Consider the following 18,459-nt stretch of genomic DNA (forward strand, 5'->3'; position numbering starts at 1 on the left):
AAGCAAGAAAACCAAAGCCACAATGCTCAGGTTCCCTTCTGTCAGCACAGGTCTCCCAGAAATAAGGATGGAGCTGACCCTGAGCAATGCATTTGCTAGCCTGAAGCAGAAGCACTGCAAAGTCAGCTGAAAAAGAGGTGCTGTAAGGGCCCGTGTATCTACCCATACATTTCCACATAGCTGGAGTCTCAATCTTTGCTGGTGCTTATAGTGGCAATGCTGAGTCAGGGCCTGAAGCAGTGATTGAGCACCTGGTGGGAAGGCAGGGCCAACCCAGGGGAGCTCAGGTGTGTGCAATGCATCTGAGTGACTGGAAGGGTAGAGCCAGGATCCACCCCTTCTCAGACCTCATTTAAGGGTTGGCAGTGAAGATGAGAGTATCACTTGCTGGAGATCCTTACCTATCTGAGGTCTTCTAAAGGTAAGCAACTATTTTTCTTTATTTCTGTTGTGGCTGTTGTATTTGGGCTTGTTCTCATTGCTGTAGCTGAAGGTTTGCTACCTTGCTATTAGCATCCCATTACAGTGCTGAAGTGGTATGGCTATCACCTGGGAAGGAGAGCCTCTGGAGGTGGCCTAATTAGTGGTGAATTAATGAATGGCTGCTCATCAGTGGATGGGGCTGAGCAGGGTGATGTGTTGTTAGAAGAACTTCTCTGAGGCTTTAGGAGGGAGGAAGGAGCCAAGAATAAAGGTTCTGTGTAATGTCAGGCGAGGCCTGGAGTGGGAGGAATTTCTGTTTCTCATGTTCTTGGCTCACTTACAAAGATTCCCAAAACTTCTGTAATGAATGGATGAGCAACTCTTCATTCCTTGTTCCCTGTCCTGGAGCATAGGCGCAGCATTAACAGTCAGCACTACCCAGCAGTGTGTGGGGACAGGAGCTCTTTGACTTTGGCACCAAGCGCTGTCCCCAGCCCCACCTTTTAGGCAGAGCCTTCAGGCAAGGCTGAAGCTCTGGGGACCACAACTTGAACTGTAACTCCATTGCTGTTGGATTGGAAATAAGAGGTCTGGCTGTAATGCGGGGATTGGAAACACTATGCTCTTTCTACCTGGAAAGCTTTTTGTTTCACAGATTGTTTTTCTACTCCATAGAGCATCCTCATGCTTCAAGGCACTTTCAGCATATTTCCCCTTTTTTTTCTTCCTGTGCCTTCCTTAAAGCTCAGAGTGTCCTGAAGCTGGAAGAACAGAGCCCCATCTAAGATGCTAAGAAATTCTCCTACTCCTCTCAATAGGCTCAGAGAAGTTCTGGGGCTGAGCAGCACCATGTGCTGGAGCTGTCAGTGGAAATAAAGGAGGGGAGAAAGGCACAGGCACGTGCTGTACCCGCTGGCTCTGACTAAACCCTCAAGCTTTGTTTGCTTGGTCTCTCCAGCCCTCATAAAAGTCAAATGAGCTTCGTGCTGGAGCCGGAGGGAACAGAGAAAGCTGGGATGAGCAAGGCAGAGTGGGCCATCATCTCCTGCCTGCATCCATCTGTGGACCCAGGGGAGCCCTTGCAGTCCTCTTACAGGAATTGGCTTGGGGCTCCTGCAATTTTACCCCTCTATGGCCATAAAAAGGCAGCCAGAATGGATTGGCTCTGAAGAGAGGTGATGCTGAGCAGAGTCTGACAGCCTCGTCATTCCCTTCAGCTCCTGCTCCCTTACCTTGCACCAGGATGCTATGCGTTATCAAAGGATGTTGAGATGAGGAGTGATGGGGCGGGTAGCACAGATCCCCAGAACTGTTCCTCCGCTCTGGCAATTGCAGCTGGAGCAGAAATTTTCCCCATCAGAAGGAAAGAGAGGGATGTGCTTAGCAGGGACATGTAAAGGAAGCCCTATGTTACCAAATCCTATTTTACAAGGCCCAGCTTGTCCTGCTTGCCCCAGGATTGTCACACATGCAGTGCCTGGTGGGTACCAACAGAGAGGTTGATGCCCCATTGGGTATTTGGGTGCTGGGACACAGCTCCCAGATAACATGTGGGGCCTTTTATTTGAAAATGGATTCATTTATTATCTTTCCTCCCACTCCAATAGGCAAAGAGACAGGGAGAGAGTTATTTGACAAGCTGGAAACTTTTTTGGGGGGGAAAATGAATAAGGGGGGAGAATTAAAAGTACAAGACGCTGTGTGAGGAAGGAAGAACAAAGTCAAAAGGCTGAGGGCTGAGTCAGTGTGGTGCAGGGTTTGTGTGGGATACTCTTTTGGAAATCAGTCATCCAAAGGGCTCTGTGCATGAAGTTATTGACTGGCTGCATTATCATAGAATGGCCTGGGATGAAAAGAACCACAATGATCATCTAGTTTCAACCCCCTGCTATGTGCAGGGTCGCCAAGCACCAGACCAGGCTGCCCAGAGCCACATCCAGCCTGGCCTTGAATGCCTCCAGGGATGGGGCATCCATTATACTCACTTATCCCTCATTAGGCAGCAAGCTTTGGTTTGATCCCAAACAACCTGGAATGAGAGTAACTCTACCCTGCTCTTATGGAAAGGTTTCCATCTTCAGGAAACCTGAAGTTCTCCATCAGCCCCTGGACTCAGGGCAGTGGTACAGGTGATGAGGGAGGTGGAGGAGAAACCTTCTAGTGGGCAAAGCCACAGGATGTATTATTATGTGAGCAGAGCAGGAAGGTTTTGCCTTCCAGCCTATCCCAGAACAAGAAGCAATTCCCTTCCCACTAAACTTCTCCCAGTCCAGCTTCAAACGAATCTTTTCTCCCCTTGCCCAAGTCCTGGCTTGTCTCAGAGAGATGCATGAGAACCAGAGGCTCTCCTGGTCAGAAGGGCTGAGCATGCCTGGGTCTCAGCAGAGCTCCAGGAAATTCTCTTGTAAAGAGCTGACTTGCAAAGTTTTTGTTCCTTTCTGCCCCCACTTTGGTTTCCCACCCCCTCAGCTGTGCTGATGCAATTGCTTGTGGATCTGTGGGGAAATCAGATCACACAAATGATCTTATTTCGTATATACACTTTTTTTTTTTTTTAAATACTTGCATCACTTCAGCAGAACAGGTTCCTCACAGCTCTCAGTCCCAGAGCAGCACCAAATTTGGAGATGAGATGGTAATAAACTCTCAGGGGTGAGAAAGAAAGGGGAGAGAGCATCACCACCACTTCCTGCTGCATTACCCTAATGATTCTGCAAGCCAGGCCAGCTCCATCCAGATGTTCCTGCAGCTGGTGTAGGAGACCCATATACTCCCTTGCTGTAGAGTTGCTTTTCTTTGCGTTCCAGGCCTCTCTGTCTGTGTCAGTTGACTTCCAGCACAGCAAAGCCACTTTGCGATGGATCCACTGAAACTGCTGCTTCTTGTGGAGCTAAAGAATGGGACTGCTCTGAAGCACAAGGTAACTGCAGCTTCCTCCAGGGGAAAATGTGCCAGTAGAAAGTATAGGGCTTCTAACTCAGGCCAGACTGGGAGCTGGGCTCATTGTGTTGGAAATAGCTGTGTCTCAACTCCAACTGCTCAAACAGCGATCTGCCAAACTTGCCTGCATATCTCCTGTGCCCTGTAAGCAGTGTATGTGAGAAGCACCTCTTTTATGGGCCTGGCACAAGGTGTGACTTAACCAGCTGTGACAGGAGTGATCCTATTTATAGGAGGAAGTCATCCTCTCTCTCATTCAGTGTGATGTTTGGGAAAAAGTTTCAAAAATGTAACAGAAATGACCCCTGAGTTCCTACATCCTGTAATGGAAATTTCAGCTGCTGACCTGGCCAGAATGGGCAGCATTTTGTTGTTTCCTCAGTGTCACCCAGAAGCTCACATAGCAGATCAGCTTCCTCCATTGGAACCTCCTTCTCTGCTTGGCACTCCTGGAGCATCTCAAGTCTGGACCCACGTCCCAGAAAGTTCAGTGCAGGCTTTAGAATCACAGAATCCTTTAGGTTGGAAAAGACCTCTCAGACCACCAAGTCCAACCTCAACCCATCCCACCATGGCGACAAACCATATCCCTCGGTGCCGCATCTCCACATTTCTTGAACGCTTTCAGGGACGGTGACCCCATCATCTCCCTGGGCAACCTGTGCTGATAAAAACTTCGGCAGAGGTCTGCAAATTAGTCTGTTGTTGTTGTAGTTTTCTCTCTCCCTGTATATTTTTTTTCTATCATCTTGAGGGTTGGCAAGCCACTGGACCACCATTTGGTCATCACCGTTTCAAAGACCTGTAGTCAACCCCTGCCAGAAGCCACCCAAGGTGTGGTTGCTCTGTGTTGAGCTGTGCTGGCAGGCAGCATGTGTGCCAGCCATCTCCATCTCCAGGTGGCTATGATGAGTCAGAGCCAGTCGCCTTTTTCCCTGTGGTGCAATTGTACCAGGCCTTGACAGCATCAGCTGGCTTTTATCACTGCTCCCCATCAGAGCTGTCAGTCCTGAAGACAATGGAAGGTGTGTGGAGGGGGAGGAATCGAGCATCTCTGTGCTCTGCTGGCTTCTGAGGATGATGCCAAAGTGGCAAGCAAAGAGTTTTGATGAGCAGCCTGCTCATGCTGCTGCAGGAGGATCAGTGAGAACATCAGTGAGTGTGGCAGCAGTGCGATTAAAAAGCAGGAGTTGTTGAGCTTCTCTGCTCCTGTTTTGTGGGGAAGGGCTTGGTTGAAGGTAGTGAGAGCTCTGCAGGACAGGTGGGTGCTGGAAGCATGCTCTGTGTGCATGAGGAGCACCAGAGCTGCTCCAGGTCTGCAGAGGGGCAGCACTGCTGCTGTTTGGGTCCCCTCCTCTGTGCAGAGTCACCCATTTGGGGTAGAAGAAACTCTTCTCCAGCTCACATGTTGCTGTGGCAGTGACAAAGAGAAAGAAGGAACAGCAATGTGCAAAGCACAGCTCGGAGACATTTAGAGAACAAACAGAACACGCGAGTGAATGAGAAGATCAAATGCTGCCAGCTGCGATCTCTCAGGGGGTGGCTGTGCCTCCCTCCGGCATATCACGGCTTCTCTGTCCCCTGGGCTCGATGGGGACAGCACCCACGGGTGTTCTCCTGCAGGTGCCCACGGGGTGCTCTGCTCCCTCCTTCCCATCCCTCCCCAGCACAATGCCAATGGAAATGCCAGCAGCATCCAGTGGGCAGTGCCTGGGTTCTCCTCATATTTGGATCTGCCTCATTTTATTGCTTCTTTCGTTCATTTATCCACTGCTCCTCAACAGGCTTGCATCTCTTGCACTGACCACCAAAACTCCCCATTGCAGGGGTCAGCATTCTGTTGTTTCTGCAATACATAGCACAAGGACTTCAGTGTGTTCTAGGCTCCTGTATTCAGCCCCTCCCCTTAAACCAGAGGTAGAGACCAGTCACTGTGTTGGTTATTTTCCAGATTACAGACGTTGGGTTCGAGGCAACCTAATTTGACAAAGGGCTCATGAAATCTGTGGGCACTGTCAGAGCAGGGTCTGCTCTTGCTGGATCTCAAATCAGTGCCTGAAGCAAGAGCTCAGCCCTCCCTCCAGCACACAATTGTGACAGCCTGTTTCCTTAAAGTGCATGGCGCTGAGGCATTATGCAAAATAAATTGGCTCGGGCTGTGCAGGACCGGGTACAATGGGTTTCTAAATTAAATCCTTCTAAATGGAAATGGTAAGACAGGTGTGAAAGGAGATACCTACAGGCTGGAAAGCTTCATCAGAAATGAACATTGCTGAGCAGGCCAGATAGAGTCATTTGGGCAAGAATAGCATTGTGTAGCTGCAAAACAGCAAGAAAATGGCTGTTGCCTTGATCTCCCCAGCAAGCTGCCATGCCCATGTTACAGATGTACTCTTGTGCTGTGTTACGATGTTCCTGGGGACCCACTGCAGTAACAGAAGAAGGTTCTGCATGGTCACAGCATTGGACTTTCCATCTAGCTCCGCCAAGTGATGGCATTTCATTTCCACAGTGCTCCTCTGGAAGTGACACATGGAGGAAAGAACGTGTCCAGCATCAGGGCAAAAGCCATGCAATCAGCAGAAAGGGAGGAAGTTTAAAAATTAATCAGGTTTAAAGTGCTGTCAAATTTTTCCTTTTCTCTCCCTGTACAGACACGCAGCTATCACCAGAGATTAAAACTGATTGACTGACCAGGTCAGGGTAGAGAACATGGGATAATAAGGCAGTTTCCTAGTAATTGGCATAGACTGAGAAAAATCCTCGTGCCAAGCATCCTGTGAAATGAAAAGTCACAGTACATCCATCACCTGTTGGGGTCAGAGGAGCTGAGAACAAACTGCCCTGCAGTCAGAGCACAGCTTGCCCTCCCCTTGGTAGGACCGTATAAACCAAACCTGCCCAGCTTTCAAGGCACGGCTCAGACTCTCCTAGAAAACAATTCACAGATCTCTCCCTCCACCCCCCCCTCCTCTGCAGCTAGTTCTTGTTCCCTCGCTATGAAAACTTTGGTTGTCTTCTCCTTTTTCTGGCTGAATCTTTCCACAGCAGTTAGCTACCATGGTGATAGAAGTTACAGAAATTAGTAAGAAGAAGAGTCATAATTAACAATTGACTGACAGTCCCATCTGACCTGAGACAGTAGCTGAAAGCTGCCTCCCACTTCAATCTGGTTGCCACAAAACAGCCAGGAACACACAGTTTTGCTAGCCAAGGTGGTTTGGCTACTTGGCTGTATTCCCACCATGGCTGTTCTCAGCTGATTTGGTGCTCAGAGCATCAGTGAGGATGTGTCACCATTGCCCTCTTCTGGATCCACAATCCCATCCGCTCCAAAGTTTGGGAGATGTCACCATTGTGAGATGACAATGCATGGGGACTCCATGGGGACAGCTCTGCAGGTCACTGCTGGTGCCTCATGCAGGTGTTTGGCAGGACTTCATCCAAAGGTCTCAAAGTTCTCCTGCATTTCACCTTCTAGCATGGTGACCATGCTGCAGTGTAGATTCACAGCAGCCAGTGGACTCGAATGGATTGTGAAGGCAGAGCTTTGTCACTTAGCCACTAAATGTGTTGCTAACTCAAGGTCTTAGTGAAGGTGTACCACTGCTAGGTAAGATGGTGGTGGTTCCAAACTTCCAGGAAACACAGACATTTCAGGATCTAACGAAAGGAGATGTGTGCTGAAGCTGAAGGACTCCTGGATGCAGGATGCTGCAGAAGCCAAAAGTGTCTGTAAACTTACAGAAGTCTGGGAAACTGTGTGAAGGAGAAGTCCACAGGGAGTTACTAATTACATTGAATTCTAACCATTTATATAAGCTATGCTTCCAAATGAAATGAATATTTATGGAAGAAGAGTCTTCCTGGTCCTTCCTGAGCACTTGCCATTGGGTTACATCTGACAGGATACTAAATCAGATGGCCCTTTGCTGACCCCATATAAGTACACTCCTGTTTTTATGAATATGGAAGAGCACACAGATCTAATCGGGGTCAGGTCTTGAGCTGCTGCTCCCAGGTTTTTTTGGCTTGAGGCAGGCAGAGACTCAGTAATTGCCCAGCAGCACGCTTGGGGCCTGGCCCACCATCAGGCTCTTGAGATCCGGTGTTTTTGTAATGCATAAAATTATGCAGAAACTGCCCTGCTTTATATGGGGAAGAAAATTAGCTGGACTCAATGAAGCATGCTACTCGTGGACTGAGCAAGGCAAATTTCTACATTCTGCTGGAAAGTGTTTCTCCCCTTGTCTGGAGTACTTGCAGTACCGCAACACGGAGCATCACAACTAATCGACACTGGAATTTTGGATGTTGTCAACATAAAAATACTGAAAGTAGGCAAAAATCGGGTACAGAGTTGAGGATCTACAGCAGCTTGACACAGCTCCATAACAGACTTTAGAGTCAAGAGCACGGAGTCTATGGGGACGTGGTGGGAGGACACGTACATCCCCTAGCCAAGGACAGAGGGATATAGTGGGCGTGATGTTGGTGTGTCGGTGGCTGGACTTGATGATCTTAGAGGTCTTTTCCAACCTTAATGATTCTATGAAAGGTGGCACACAGACTTCTCAGTTCAAGGGATGGCTCCGAAGGTTCTGAGGTGTCACTGATACTGAACCGACACGTGGGACTACTCAGAAAAATAAGAATGGAAAGCAAAGTATTCAATTCCAATGTAGTCAGCCCCAGCTGAACCCCTGAGTCTGAACAGTGGGTTAGAAGGAGCCAAGCCCACAACTGGGATATCCCAGTGTCATTTCCAATGTGTCATTGCCTGCCCCAGCAAAACTGCATTCTGCTTTCATGCTTGGGGAGCTCTTGGATAGCAGAAACTGTGCCAGTGCAGAGCATTACCTTGTCAGCATCCTGCAAGAGCACACCAGCACCGTTTAACCTTCCCTCGAATCCGGTGGCAGGTCGCAGCCATTGGTGGGTCTCGCCTGTGTGTGACTGTGAGTCACTGAGTATTACCCATCCTCATCTTCATCTATTGTTGTAAATGACTTGGAGCTGCCTACAGACAATCTTTCAGAATGCAGAACAATGAAGAGCCTGCACATCTGAAGAAAGCCTCCTCTGCATGGCAACTTATTGCCATCGTAACCAGCATAAACAAGAGCAATTAAGACAATTTCAGAGCATCACCTCCTCCCTCTGGGGTCTTAATGAGAGCACGCTCAGAAGGGGGCTGGAGCAGAAGCAGGCAAAGGCAGGGAGTTAGTTTGTGTGGGAAAGAAAGGTAGGAGAGCTTTCGATTCACAGGGCTGCTTCCTCTCCACTCTACTGCATCGTGCAAAGGGCAAGGAGGGGGAGATTAAAGCAGCTTTGTAGTAGATAGAAAAGGCTTAGAGAAGCAGAGGCTTTCTGCTGCCTGACCCTCACGTTGGGTATTAAGACCCTATTTGGGGAGATGGACATTTTTGCTGACATATCCAGCTAACAAGCAGGAGTCAGAATGGGTGAGTGCCACGCACATCACTCCCTGTAACATAAAGTATGTAAGTAGAACAGAGCTCAGAGCCATTGTTCTTGGTGGAAAACAGGCTTGGGTGGACTGATGGACTTTTAGAAGCAGAATGTTAAGGAAGAAACTCTTCTAAAGACAACGATCATCCCAGAAAATAAATGCAAGCCTCAACACTGTGCTGTTGGATGAACGTATTTGTTGCTTGCTGATGCTCCGTAAAGCTGTGCTGTATGCTGGAGGTCTACCAGCATTTCGATGACTGCAAAGCTGTTAGTGGGTGGCTGTGCAGTGAGGAGAGGAGGAAACTAACTAGGAAGCTCTCTTATGAGAAAACCAACAGCAGATGAGAGCTTGTGTATTAGAGGAACTAATAAATACTCCGGGGAAGGAGAAGAGATGGCTCCTATCAGCTTGGTGATAACACCTCTTGTTTTGGCAATCTGGCCCCTCGCAATGGAGAGCAAATGGATGAAGCTATAAAGCAGAGCTTCCATTAAGGTTTTCATATTATCTAATACTGCAGGAGCTTTATTATTTTCAATTGACTCTTTTCACAGAAGTCGGAAGCTAGGCTCCTACATTCTAACAGTACATAAATAGCTCTGATGGAAGCATAACAGGAGCTCAGTTAGGGTGTACAGCAAATGATATATCACAGACTCAAGTATTTCATGGCCGGATAGGATCAGCTATTCAGTCTGATAACCTGTACATAAAACAGCTGCAGGATTTCATCCAGTTACTCTGCAACAAGCTCACGAGTTCCTGTTCAATGTGTGTGGAATGACAGCCACCCATGCCCCAGCTGGATCACTAAACTTACCCCAGAGCCAGAATGGTTCTTTCCATTCTCTCCAGAGACAATCTTTTCCTTTTATCTCAAAATTTGCTATCATAGATTTGATTATCTGCTTAAAGAGAAAAGAAACAAAAGAGACAAGAAAGAACACCTGCTCGCAGAGAGAAGGAGCAAAGAGAGGGGCTACATCTGAGACCTCTTATCTGTACCTTCCCGATGCCTAAGTGCTGGATAATTGGAATTGCTGTCTGAACCATGAACACTGCTTTGCTAACCTCGTGCCGTTTTTCCCTTTCTGCTTTGCTAGCACATCAGAGCCATGGTTCTAAGATCTTAGGAGGTACCTGAAATCTTCTGACCTTCAATGGTGAGAGATTCTGCACAACATTCCTACAAGCCAGCAAGAAGTAAGTGCTTTGCAAGTGGAGAAAATCACTCACTCCGTGGTCAGGAACAGTCCAACAACACAGCTCCACTTGGCCAAGCAGCATGGACCGAATTTGGCTAAGATACGTGACAACTGTAACTGGAACCCTCTCAGCCGAAGGACTTTGTATCCTCAGGTGAGTCTTTAGGATGCACATGTGAAATAGTCACACCACTATGAACAGCAGTTCAGGAAACTGGAGCTACCTGATGTGGTCTTCCTTGTCTCGTGCTGGTCCTGACTGCATCAGGTTGGATGGGTGTGCAGGGATGGTGTCCACCTGCAAAAGTTACATGAGTGCACAAATAGAAATAAGTTTTAGAGGCTGCTGGTGTTCAGGACAAGGCAGTATTCCCCCATGGATATCTTATTTAGGTACTGCCTGGAGGGGAACTAGTGAGCACTCAGCAATTCTGAACATCAGGTTACATATTTAGGAACCTCGTTACAAATGCCTTCTAAAAAAAAAATATAGCAAAAAAGGCCATTTGGCAGAAAAACAGGGAGATGTGAACAGTGGAATCTGTTCCCTACCACTGACTCACCAAGGGACACAGAGCAAGTCCCCTTCTTTCTCTGTGACTCAAATTCTCCTTTGTAAAATAAGGCCACGGGAAAAGTGGGCGCAGTGTTTCTATAGCGCCCTGTTGGTACCTGCTGGTTTGTGCCTGCTGGGCCGAGCTGCACAGGAGTCCGCAGTTCAGCAAAAGGTCTGTAGAGAAACATCAGTGTTAATTAACCAGTGCCTTATAACGTTCTGATATCTGGAAGGGCAGAGCAGCATCATTATGGCTAGGACGATGACCATTGTTTTTCTTGTTAAGAGGAAATTAGAAATAGGAAGTGGTTATAATCATCATTTTGGACACCATTCCAGTGGCATTACTCTCAACGGGGTGTCAGGATTAAAATGTAATAGCCAAGAAAATGTCATCCTACAGTTCCTTTTGTGAGCCAACAAGATCCCTGCTATCTCCCTCATTTCCCAACATGGCTCAGCTCCCTCTTTCTGAGGTCCATTGTAACATGAACACAAGCAGCCAAACGGCACTGCTAGCATCCAAGTGATGGAAGGGGACATGGAAAACCCCATCCTCTTTAGAGATGATGACAATCTGTTTGCATTGTTTCAGTGGAGAAGAGAAAAATTTCCCAGATAAAGATTTATCCCTATCCTCATCTCCTGCTCTAAGGCCAAATGCTGTGGCTTGTTCCATGCCCATCAATTTTTGCTGCTCCAAACAAGGAGGATTTGATATCCACTTGCCTTTTTCTGCACCAAAAACCAAAGGAGCACACTTTGTTTGGGAACGGCTTGCAACGGGATTCATAAAAAGCCACCGTCGACGTGACAGACCTTGTTATTGAGCTGGAGCCAAATCTTGAGGTCCTTGCCTGAAGGATCAGGAGGATCGGAACCCAGGACTGTTATTAGCCTTGACATCATCAGCTCCTGACATGGGATAGTTTCCCAGTGAACTTGCTTGAGATTGTTTGGAAATGTCAAGTGGCCGAGCCACAAGGACACAAGAACGAGGTGTCAGATTCGCCCAATTGCACAGGAGAATTTCAGTCCTCCCCTCTGCTCTCGCTGGTGATGGCAGTGCTGCTGACAACGTATGTCAGGGTTACACGGCGCTATCAGTCCTCCTTCAGCACAACCACCGTTGTCAGCACAGTGCACGAGTGTGCTTCCTGCTAATCAGGAGCAATGGGGTCCCTACGTAACCTCAGAGACCCGTGATAACACTTTTTCAGCACTGTGTCGTGGTGGATGAATCAAACCTGTTGAAGTGGAGGACAGACAACGTGTCAGCTACTTGGCCTACAGAGGCAGCAATCCCTGCTCAGTTTCTCTTACTCCGCAGAGGCAAGACTTCAGCGTTTGAACACCAGCAGAGTGAGAACTGTGTTGAAACCTCTGGCCAAACTCTTCCTCTGCACTGGGGCCAGCTCCTGTGTTCTCCCTCATGCTTGCAGAGCATCTCAACTCACCAGGGTTTAACTCAACCTTCTCATCCTTCTCCTTTCTCCTCTGTCTTTCCTGTTCTCATTGCTGCCAGCTTTCCCCGGGTACACCCACAGCCTGAATTACACAGCCATCTTACTCCTGTGCTCATGAACTCAAACCTCTGTTCTGACATCAGTCAAAGTTTAACGAATAACAATTTATGCCTCCAAAAACCTTCCACCATGGAGATGCCATCATTCATCAATACTCACATTGTTTCATGCAGATAAACCAACGAAACAAGGGGTCAGAACACTTTCCTTACTGATCCTATATCCACCCATCGATCTTGCCATCTCTCCCCAGTTTCTGTAACTCTCAAGAGCACCACTCGTTACTGCATACAGGAACTCGTCCAAAATGCTTTAAGATCCCGAAACCAACCATGGACGGTTCACCTCCCTTTCCATTAGGGAAGACAAAAGTTTGAAATTCAAGGGGAGGGCTGCGTTCTCCCCCGCTGATTGGCTGCACGATGCCTTCTCACCCACACGTCCCTCTTGGTAACATTTCCAAATATTTTTGAGCAAGCTGAAAACAATTGTGTTGGAGGGGAAGAGAGGGCCTGCTAATACCCTATCGGTTTCACATTCTTAGGAGAGTTCCCAGCCCACCGATCTGCCGCCCTATATCAGGCAATCAACCTTCAGCTGGAAACTTTACCCTGGCTCTACCTATTGTCCAACGTTTTCCTTCCTGCCAGATGATTGGAACCGTACCAGCTGTTAATTTTACACCTGCTGTTTGTTAATATCCCTGGGTGACCTTTCCAAGCTAGTGGAGGGGATTTCTTGGTGGAGAGATGCACATACATGCATGCAGCAGCAGACAGAAAGGGAACAGGAAGGGGCCTCCTGATGAATGACGAGGGATTAAAATAGCTCTCGCTGGGGCCAATGTGGGATATTGGACAGCAGGAATGATGAAGTGGATGTTTAAAACAGATCGAGGTGTTGAGCTAAGCATGGAGGGCAAAATAGCGTTATCGGATCCCTTCCTCTTTCTAGCTCTCTCCTTGTGCCCAGAGTGCTGAGCAATGCAGCCACAGAACTCCTTACAAAAGAGGAATGTCTCCTCAAGATGCTGAAGTTAACGTCTGGAAAGTCAGAAAACTTTTCAATGCAAGAATTAGAAAGGCATGTCTGCCCCACGGCCCTGTTCATCTCCTCCTTACCTTGGTGTAACTGATCTTAATGCTATCTCTGCAAGTGATTAATCACCCCAAAGAGGGATGTGTCAGTACAGCATAAGCTGGAAAAACCATTGGCTTGGCAGGCCTGAATTCTAGCTGCTCTGAGGAAGTCGCAGGTGCTCAGATATCACCACAACCAGCTTCAATAGTCCGATTACGTTCAACTGATCTAGCTTACATTAGAACTGCACTCTAGTTATTAAAATTGATTTATCGGGCCAGAGGTGGATCAGTGGAGAAAATGGCCATGGGCCATGGCATCTCAAGATTTCATATGGCAACAGCCTCAGGTTTAGCTGGAACGGAGCTGCGGAGAGTGAAATTAAACAAATAGGAGCAAGAGATGGCACACTGCTCTCTGAAGGAACACTGAGTATGGAAAAAGTGTCAGAACACAGAGCTGCATGTCTGCTGAGCAGTAGGAGATGTTCAGGGACAGGCGGAGTAGAAAGCCTCACAGAGGGGAAATCTTGGCAAGATCACAAGAAAGGATGTTTTTGACTAATTGTTCTGCTATGGACTTCTTGTGATTCCTGGTCCCAAGACTTTCAGACCACCACTTTCCAAATGATGTTGGCCAGAAACTCACTGAAATGCAGAGGTAACTGCAACAGCATGGTGTGCCACAGGCAGTGTTGGAAGTGGTCTCCGTGTCAAGTTCTCCAAACCAGATATGGAAACCAGCTATCTGAAAAACAAACAAATAAATAGATAAGTAGATAGATAGATAGATAGATAGATAGATAGATAACCTCCCAAAACTATACTTCAACTAATGAAACACAGCTTTGAAGATCAAGGACGGCAGATGAGCTTCTCTCTGCAACCTCGCAAATATCCCTCTGCATTTGTGGATCCAGTTCTGTCCTTGGCCAACTCCATTTAGAAAAGGCTTTGTTTTTCTTGGGCTTTTTTTGTTTACAGCCACTTGGCCTAGGCAGAGTTCAGCAGCAGCTGAATGCAGCCCATGCTCTCCCAAGTGTAAGTTCTCCAGTGAAACATCTGGTTATGAGGCAAGGTCATGCAGGCCTGGAATGGAAGAGGGCCACAGAATCAGCCGAGATGCAGCCAGCTGGGAAAAAAACAGGCTTTTCTGGATAAACTTGAGCATTAGGCTGGGAAAAGTAGAAGAAAGAGAAAGGAACAGAAACTTCAAGAGAGCCAGGGATCAAGAGGTTGGCTCTTATGCTGGTTGGAAGTCAAGACCACCCTAGCTGCTACTTGAATTGCTGAGTCTGATTTAGCGAGAGTTGCTTCCAAATATGTAGAAGGTCTCTTCACGTCCCTCATTGCTAGTGTATGCATATTAATTTCTGTACTTCCCACTGTCCTGGAATTGCTGTGGACATGGACTTCAAGGAGAGACCTTCCTATTCTGTTCTCTCTATTATTTACCTCTCATGATTGTGCTAGAGTTGGAAGGATAAAGAAAGACCTGACCTGCAGTGCACTGTACATCTTGACCCTCTTTTCTTTTGATCATGAGTTCCTTAGGAGGACCACCCAGCTGCTCTGTGTTTGTACAGCACCTAAAACTACTTGTGCCTAAGTCAAGGTCTGGTTGCAATAACAACACAAATAAGCATTGTTCATGAGAGCATAAAAGCTACTGAGAAGAAAAGAACCCTTCAGGAAGCACGGAGAATGAATCCTTCCCCAGAGCCCCAGAGAATACTAATCCAAAATTTAGGATTTTCTTGCTTTTAAAAAGAGCCTCTTTCCTCTGAACAAGAATCAGGAAAACTTCCATGTGGACCCAACGAACTGCCAAGCACACAGAAGACCTAACAAGAGAAAGAGCTTATTGAACTGTGACTGATCCGTGGACCTCTAAAAAATAGTGGGAAAAGACTAAACTCACACTATAGCTTTTCTACTGAATAAAGTGACCATCTGTAATCCCTACTCATGATCAGAGAGAAACAGGTGGAGAATAATTGTCTGAGCATGGAACCAAGTACTATTTCTGAGCAGTGTTTCCCTCAGGTACCTTCAATAAATCTCTCAGCGTTTTTGTGCTTGAGCATCCTCCTCTACAAGGATAAGGACAATAGCAGACATTCACCTACTTCACTGGGTAATGAATGATTCAGATGGCTCTCATCGACCTCTTTAAGTTTCATACGCAATATCCGATGTGCCATGCAGCAGCTCACATCAGTCAGAAAGCTATCATCTCTTAATGGGGCTGAGTTCCAAGGGTGTGGACAGGGCAAAGCCTGTGAAAAGGCCTGGACTCGGAAACTGGGGCTTTTGTGCACCAGAAAGAAAGGACTTCAAATGTGAGCTTGGAACTCAACCAAAATACCAAAAAATTATTGCGTTTCTTGTGCACATAATCTGATGCCTAATTGGCATGCACCACTTGCTCATCCTAATCCCAGCTTTCCAGAGGATGTTATCCCATCCCTGATCCTATCAGCAGATGGACTGCATCTGCACAAATGAAAGGCGCAGTTTCGCTCCACACAGATTTTTCCCACCAAACTGCAGCTGTTGGATGCAGTTGGATGCTGGCCCCTAACTTGTAAAGCCTTTGCTCTAAATGCACAGATTTTCTATCACAAGAAGGAAACCACTCCAGTCACCCTTCGGGCTCCTTGGGCACAAGCAAGCTGTGAGCCGGAGCTTGTGCTCCAGAAAATGCAGTCGGGACTGAGCATAGAACTGGTCTGGAACTCACATACTTTGCAAAAACTCATGCAGAACTGTCAGGGATTAAGGCAGTAGGGCACATCTGGATTGGGGCTTCACCCAGACGCGTTTGGGCCTCACGGTGCAGGCCATTTCTCACTTCAACACACTTGGAAAACTTCTTTGTAACCCTACTAAAAACCAACCATGTGATTTTGCAGCTTTCTACACCCCTCATCCTATAGGTAGGATCCAGTGAGATGTTGCTCTACCCCTCTGCTATTTGCAGTAATACTGGTGGTACAATGAAACCTGATCCTGTGCTTTTTCCAGACAGTCTGGGGGTAACCCAAGAAGTGTATTCCATCCCCTAAATAACAGTAATGAGAGCATACAGAAATCCCCTAAATAACAATAACGAGAGCATAAACAATCACTCTCTGCTGCCATTCCTGAGCCAAGAAGAGGGGTACATGTGGGTACCTCTCCATTGCCTTCCCCTACCAATGGCTTCAGAGTGTTGACCAAAAGCACCCACTGCAGCTGGGCAGCTGCCCAATAAGTTGAACGTAAGCTCAGCCACCCTCCTACAGCCCCTCAATTGCAGAATCTTCAGCCAGGAAAACAGTCCCCGTGAGCTTGTTCCCTCTCTGGGTATTCACAGCAGGGATAAGTGAGGCCTCATCTATAATCACCTAAAAACATCACATGATTCATGCTCTCTCAGTACAACAGCTGAGCACGCTGCAGGATACACAGCAACATATATTGGTGATGCACCATTACCCACTTTCCCATTGCAAGCCCTGTTGAAATGTTGCCATCAAATTATTTCAACTGATCAAAGTAGGAAAAAAAATAGAATATTAAAGCCCCAGATAACAAATTAATAAGAATAAAAGCATGTAGGTGAGAATTAAGAAGGCATTAACATTCTGATGGCATCTGCTGCCTAAATTAAACGACAGGAAAAAAAAAAAAAAAACTGGGAAAAAAAAAAAACCGAGTTCAGCTGACGCTCAGGATCAGGACAAATAGTTCTCAAATGGAAATTACAGTTTTGAAAATGATGCACCAAAAAAGGATCCAATTTAGGACATTTCTGATTTGTGAAATTCTTTTTCCAGGTGGAGATCTCAGGCTTGGCTGGAGGGCTGGCAACATGGTTTGGGAAGATGCTGGAGTCACTCCATTCCTGCATCCGACAGCGGTCCCAAACTGGTCCACAGCCTGTCTGGCCCCTCTGTTTCCTCTGGGGATCTGTCCCCTCATGGAATTGGACCACGAGGATGAGATGTGGATCCCAACATGGAAAAAGAAGAGGAATTGGGCCTGCATTTTCAAAGTGCTGAATTATGTGGCTAAGTGCATCTGTAATTTACATGAGCAGTTACTGTGACAACTAATAGAGAACGTCATAAGCAGTCGGTTGAGCATGTAATGACCTGAGTTATGTGCACCATCGTGTCTCCTTGGCACATCAAATTAGGTGTGCACATTTCTCATGCCCTGAAGGACTCCTGCCTCAGCACAGAGCCCTGATTTCCCAGCACAAACCCAATCCCAGCAGCCCACCCCAGCCCAGCACAGTTTATACCATGCAAAGTGCTGGCACAAGCTCTGTGGCCCAGGTTGGAATGGATCCTCAGACAGCTAATTAATTTTTACTGCTCCTTTGTGAACTGTAAATTACCCTTCCTTTCCTAGATTTCTGTTCCATTTTTCCCTGCCTTTCTCTAGCGAAGCACTAAAAAGGGAAAAATGCCAATAATGGGCTGTCGTTGTGATAAAAGCAGCCACGACTCACTCACGCTTTGAACAGTGCTCTGCTTATGACCAGAATACAAAAGCAATTGGGTTTCAAGAAACCGTCCAGAGATAATGACTTTTCCTGGAGATGGGAGCATAGGAGGAATATTTAAAGCAAAAGGGGGGTGGGGGGGCTCAGGGTTTGTTTCTGCAGAACAAACACAGCCAAGTTCCCCTCCCGTACAGGGTTAAAACCAAGATAAATAAGCTTCACTTAGAGACCAAATTCATCAGTATTGCCTGCGCAAGAGCAAAGGGAAAGTGCTTACAAGGCTGAACACTTAACAGCCTCCCCTTCTCACTCAGATGGGAAAGAAAAGGCTCTGTGAGAAAGTGTGACCTTCAGGCCACACACACACTGCAGTGCTCGGAGAGAAGCCCCCTGAGCAAGCAGGGATGGAGCTTTACACTGCTGCTGTGGCCCCGTTCTGTGCCTAGAGAGTCACAGAATGGTTGGGTTGGAAGGGACCTTAAAGTTGATGGAATGGTTGGGTTGGAAGGGACCTTAAGGTTGATGGAATGGTTGGGTTGGAAGGGACCTTAAAGTTGATGGAATGGTTGGGTTGGAAGGGACCTCAGCCCCAGCCCCAGCCCTGCTGTGGGCTGGCTTCCCCTCACAGCTCAGGTGCCCCATGGCACCTCCAGGGATGGGGCACCCACCACTGTGGCCATCAATGCCAGCACCTCACTGCTCTCTGAGTGAACAATTCCCTCTTTATATCTAACTTGAGTATCTTCTCTTTTAGTTTAA

The 18,459-nt window shown here is 47.3% G+C and overlaps 1 long non-coding RNA gene across 1 annotated transcript; it reads left to right on the forward strand.

The window, feature by feature from the left end:
* Positions 1–365: 365 nt before the first annotated feature.
* LOC125700815 (uncharacterized) lies at positions 366–17,805 on the forward strand. Its single transcript, XR_007380066.1, has 4 exons — positions 366–421; positions 3,231–3,343; positions 9,943–10,198; positions 17,027–17,805. It is a non-coding gene; the product is annotated as an uncharacterized LOC125700815 (long non-coding RNA).
* Positions 17,806–18,459: the final 654 nt, after the last annotated feature.

Source organism: Lagopus muta, chromosome 15 (genome assembly GCF_023343835.1).
Source record: "Lagopus muta isolate bLagMut1 chromosome 15, bLagMut1 primary, whole genome shotgun sequence".
In the NCBI taxonomy this organism is placed as follows: Eukaryota; Metazoa; Chordata; class Aves; order Galliformes; family Phasianidae; genus Lagopus; species Lagopus muta.